This window comes from Diceros bicornis, unplaced genomic scaffold (genome assembly GCF_020826845.1).
Source record: "Diceros bicornis minor isolate mBicDic1 unplaced genomic scaffold, mDicBic1.mat.cur scaffold_296_ctg1, whole genome shotgun sequence".
Classification (NCBI taxonomy): Eukaryota; Metazoa; Chordata; class Mammalia; order Perissodactyla; family Rhinocerotidae; genus Diceros; species Diceros bicornis.
The window spans coordinates 250,577-256,408 of NW_026691169.1; the positions used below are offsets into that span (position 1 = coordinate 250,577).

The 5,832-nt window shown below is 42.7% G+C and overlaps 1 pseudogene; it reads right to left on the minus strand.

Annotated features, from left to right (window-relative positions):
* Positions 1–986: 986 nt before the first annotated feature.
* Positions 987–5,186, minus strand: LOC131402830 (dual specificity mitogen-activated protein kinase kinase 2-like; annotated as a pseudogene).
* Positions 5,187–5,832: the final 646 nt, after the last annotated feature.

A 5,832-nucleotide genomic window follows, 5' to 3' on the forward strand; every position in this document is an offset into this window, starting at 1 on the left:
AACATCTGTGCCAGTCTTCCTCTATTCTGTATGTGGGTCGCCGCCACAGCACGGCAGCTGAAGAGTGGTGTAGGTCCGTGCTGGGGAACTGAACCCGGGCTGCCAAAGTAGAGCGCACCAAACTTAACCACTAGGGCGTGGGGCCGGCCCCTATTTCAAACTTTTAAAGTTATCAAAAACAAAAAAAATCCTAAGAGACTGTTACAGCCATAAGAATCCTAAGGATACATGATGGATAAATATAAGGTGGATCCTGGTCAGTATCCTAAAACAAAAAAGGGACATCAGGTAAAAACTAAGGGAATTGAATCAAGTGTTAACTTTAGCTAGTAATACTATATCAATATTGGTTCATTGATTGTAACAAATATACCATGTTAATGTAAGATAATAATAGGAGAACCTGGGTACAAGATATTCTTTGATCCTTGAACCATAAGATATTTCTTATAGTTCTCTTCTGTTAACTCTTCTTTCTTAAAGAGACTGGGTCACTATAACAGTGTCTTTTCTCATTAATCTTTCTTGCATTCTCTGCTACTTTGGCTGAGATTATGTAGATAATTACACTCACAGAGACTGACAGAACAGAAATATTCATTTTAATCTCTAAACAAAGCAACAAATGAGAACAATAATACAACAAAGTCGGACAAAAACTGAAATAATACATTTTCAAGAATTATATTTGCATAGACTTTGTCATTTAAAATTATATTTTCTAGTAGTGAAGAAAATTGAAACACTATGTTTCAGGGCTATACCTGAGATTTAATGTGGCAGCTGGAGAGCTTTGGTATAAAGGAAAGACTGCCAGTTAAACTCTTATTTGAAAAGACAGAGCTACAAGCCATTCTAAATTGGTCCGCCATGTCAACTGGCATACATTCTTTCTGTTCATAAAACATAAAGCCACAACAAATTCCCCCAGCACCTCATGCTTATTTCTGTGGGTTAAAAAGAAAATAGTCAATGTTTGAGAGGAAATGTCTAAGTCTTAAATTGTTCTGACATGTCGACTGTTGCTGTATCACTGCTCCGTCCACATCTTGAACCATCAAAACTGGAATAATTTATGGGGCAAACTACACAGGGAATTTTAGTAGAAGAAACAACACTTCACGTAGGCTTTGAAGGAGAAACTTTGGCAAGGTCACCTCTAAAGAGAAATTTTTGGAGTTAAGACATCTGAAGTTTGCATAACTAACACATTTTTTAAAAAAAACTATCTTCTAGATGGTAGTTTAATTTCCTCATAGCATTGTTGCAAAGATAAACGAACGTGTGTAGCCCCATTTTTTTCTCTTGTTGGTTGACTTGTACAGACATATTGAAAGAGCAGTCAGCTCCACAGCAAAGTCCAGACTGACTGACTGAACTGCTCTCACAAGTGCGAGTGCACGGCCCCTGTGTGGTTCTCTTCTGTAGGTAACAGGATAGAGGGAGCGAACACTATGAAGTAGGGAAACAATAGCCAAACTAACCATTTAAATCATAATGCTGAGAGTAAAGTCTAAAAAAAGTGAGGGAGGGTGAGAGTTGGAATCAAGATCACAGTTGGCAGCTGATATCTTATAAAAGATTATGGTCATTAGGGGAAACATATATTGGAAGAGGATATGGAACAGAATGCATGCACTTAAAATCTACATTGTAATCCATATTTAAAATAATTTATATTTAATCTATATTATATGTATATTTTATTATGGGCACTGTTTGCTTTTTCTTTACCTGTTTTGTTTTAAACCTAAATGAGCAGGTTCTGAGAAGACAGCAGGAGCAGCGTCCCCCTTTCCCAGAGACCAGAGGGCCACACAGGCTGGACAGCTAGAAGAGGAAATTCAATGTTCCCACCTCTGCGCTGGTCTCCGTGGAGGGTGCCATGGGAGAGGGTGCAGGGGCCGAGGGAGAGAAGAGGCTGGTCTGTCCTGGGCCGGAAGGGGTGAGGAGTGGAGGGGACAGATGGGATGCGGGGAGCCCATCCCCTCACAGGGAGGTGCACGTGGGTGTGCTGGGCTGGTTCAGCCGCAGCATTTTACGCAACCAGCCAACAAATCCACTTCTTCCATTTGTACCATTTGGTAAAGGCTGGTTCACAAGCATCTTCAGATCTGCTGCTTCTGCTGGGTTAATTAGGCATTTATTCAAAATTCCCGGAGATCCTGAGTGAAGGTGCTGGTGGCAGCTTGGGAAGCGGCTCCTTCACAATACCGTCCAGCAGTTCCAAGCTAGCCAGAGCTGGCCAGCTGGCCATCTGTGACCGCTGTGGGGCATCCTGATGGCCTTGGCCTCGGGGAGATGCTGGAGGCTCTCCTTCTGCCCCACTGACCATGGCCCAGCCAGAGATGGCATCCGGAGGGAATGGGGTACCTTCCAACGGCCAGCTTCCCAGGGCTAGCCCGTGCTCCAGATGTCCGACTCACCAGGTAGTCAGTGCCCTGCAACTGCTGGGAAACACGTAGGCTCGAGTTCCCACAAAGGAGTTGGCCATGGAGTCCAGCTGCCTGCTCACCCCAAAATCACACAGCTTCATCTCCCCTCTGCAGTTGGCGGGGATGTTAGAAGATTTCACATCTTGGTGCACAGTCGGGGTGCTTTTCTTGGAGATACACCAAGCCTCAGAGAATCGCGATGCTGACTTCCCCAGACTCTTGGAATTCTCTTGGCTTCCTTCAACGCCTGGTCCAGAGAGCCCTGGAGAAACCCATGATGTACAGGGAGTTACACTCGTGCAGCATCTGCAGCTCGTGGACAATCTGGTCCCTGATGGCCGGCTTGATCTCCAGTGAATCAGCTTTCTTGCCTCAATGAGGCCTGAAGGTCTATGCTGGACTTTGGTGACCATCCCGCTGTTTCCAATAACTACTAAGACTTACTGAAGGATATGGTGTAGGTTGGAGATAGAAAAAAATCATTCAAAATAACTACTAAACTTGTCTATCAGAAAATGTGGAAAATTAGAGATAAAGAAAACCCTTCTGAGGCACTTCTGTTTTCAAATATGATGAAGCAACACTTTTTCTTCCAGCCTGAAATGACTAGAAAACCAGATAAAAACAATTGTCTCCAGGAAACTAAAAAAAGAAGGTAAAGGCAAGGAATGAAGATAAAAGCAGAAGTAATTAAAAGAGAAAACCCCCCAAAAGAGAAAGGAAAAGTTGGTTGTTGGAAGTGACAGATATAATTTATAAACTTCCAGACAAAGTGATCATTTTAAAAAAGGAGTTCATATAGAAGCTGGCAATATTAGGAATAAAAGAGGATTCAACATCACAGATCCTAAAGACAGACAACAATAAGGGGATATTTTGACCAATTTTATGCTATTAAATTAGAATCAGACCTTCCAAGATCACAGATAAAAATAATCATTATACATACAATATAAAGAAGGATAGGATAGGAAGTATAGGAAAAAACAGAGCATAAAGGTAATCAGGCCGAGGAGAAAATAACCAAATCAAACTTCTTCTCACAATATGCACATATAAAACAATTGAATTAAAAACCAAAAATTGGGGAAAACAGCAGATCAGACCAGCAGAAAGAGCTGAAAGGTGATGGATGTGAAGTAATATCTCAAAAATGACATGAGCTCTATAAAAAGAAAGTATGACAGAAATGTTGATACACTTCTAGAGAACAGGGAAATAATTGCTAACATACAGCCAATCAGAACTCCAAGGGAAATAGAGGGAATGGTGACCAACGGAAATGGGAATAATGATGAAAGGTCAAGCCTTGGCCATATACTTTAAAAAAAATTTATTTCTCAATTTTTTATTTTGAAAAACCTCTATGCTACAGAAAAGATGAATGAACACTCATATACTATTCAGCTAGAACACAATTAACATAGTGCCCTATTTTCTCTCTACATACACACTTTGTTTTTGGGCCTGGACCATCTGAAAGAAGCTTGCAGATATCCTGACCTCATCCCTACACACTTGGAGCATGCATCTCCTACGAACAAAAACACTCTTCTAATAACCACAGTATCATTATCATACCCGAGAAATTGAAGTCAACAATATATCATTATAGGCTTCCATGTTCAAACTTCCACAATTGTCCACAAAATGTCCTGTATAACTTTTTAAAAATCCATAACCCTATCCAGCTCACAGTTGTCTTGAATGCAGATCAGTCCTGTCTTTTTTTGTTGTCTTTCAGGATATTGATACTATGGAAAACTCCAAACCACATTCTAGATTTATCTGAGTGTTTCCTCACAGATTCAGGCTACACGTTTTTGGCAAGAATGCCACAGAGCTGTACTTCCAATAACCTCATAGCAACAGATTTGTGTTTTCCCCAGTATTGATGCTAAAAATTTTTTCCACGAAGCATCTATGAACATTTTGCAAAGGACCAATGGAATACAGTTTAGGGAACACCAGAATAATAAAAAAAAAAAAGTGAAATGCACTAAAATGTTTATGAGTTCAGAGAACAAAAAGCAGGTAAGGATTAAGTCATTTCTAAATCAACAAACTTCCTCATTTCCTTAGGCAATGCAAACTGAGCTGTCATAAAGTTGAACACCTACCAAAAAAACACAAAACACTGTACAGATGAGCAACCTCAAGCTTAAAGAAATGAAGTAACCTCTCCCAACTTCTATCCTTATCGTATTTACTGTGTTCAAGAGCCGAGATTTGAAACCAAATACGCTTTCATGTTCTTTCCACTAGATTCTCTGCTTCATTTAGACTTATGTTTAATTTTCTGTAATTGACTATTCTTGAGTCTACAACTACTCTGGGGTGAAAGCGTGGCCTTTTAGTCTAAATAATAATGAAGACGCGAAGAAAGACCAATTTGTTTTTCTATTGTTCTATATTCAATAAGAATCAACCAGTATCAAGTAGATGAGGAAGGCCTAACCCCTCACAAATGCATGCAGTTATGCAACTCATCACGTGTGGGGACTGGGGTCTTGGCTCCATATACTAATCATAATATAGCCCCATTTATGACCACTTTTATTTGCCATAATTCGATCCTTGCTGTTGCCTATTGATGCTGTCCTTACGACATTACAGCAAACACCTGGGAGTCTTCAGTTTTCCCTCAAAATCCTAGGACTCAGGTGAAACTCAGGTTTTACTACTAATTAGATAATCTAACAGGTTTTCAAAAAACTCGTTACCGTTCTGCCCCGCAGTGAGGTAGCCCATAGTAAGCACGTTCGTTTTCCTCTCCATTTCAGGCGAGAGCCTTTCCCCCTCGGGTGCCTCTCCCAGGGCGGTGAGCGCGGATCCTTGCTTTTTGATTAAGAAATATCAATCAATACGAACGGGTAACTTTTAAGAGACAAAACTGCCTTCAGCCATTACAAACCACGCCATGGCTTAAAAACTTGAGTTCCATTTCTGCTAAACGCTGAGCATTTACTCCAACAGACTGGTAGTTGCTCTGCGGAGTCTGAGTCTCCATGTCACCAGTTGTCACACGTCCCCTGTCCCGCCCTCTACGCCATATTCGAAGCTCCAGGCAGAGAAGAAAGGGGTCCCCGCGAGGACGCCGCGGGCTGCGGCCAGGGCTGGACTCCGGCTCCGGCTCCGGGCTCCGCGAAGCGCCGAGGCCGGGAGGGGACGGACGTTACACTCGAGTTTCGGAGGCGAAAGATGCAACCCGGACCCGGAGAAAAGCCAAAGCCACCCGAAACGCCGTGAGCCGCCCTCGCCCCTTCACTTTCCCAGAGCGGACTCCCCAGCCGCCGCAGGTTCAAGCCTTCCCGCACCCCCGCCGCCGCGGGATCCGGCCACGCCCCCAGGCCATGGCCACGCCCCAAGCCGTCTTCCGCCCCGCTGCCCGGCAGGG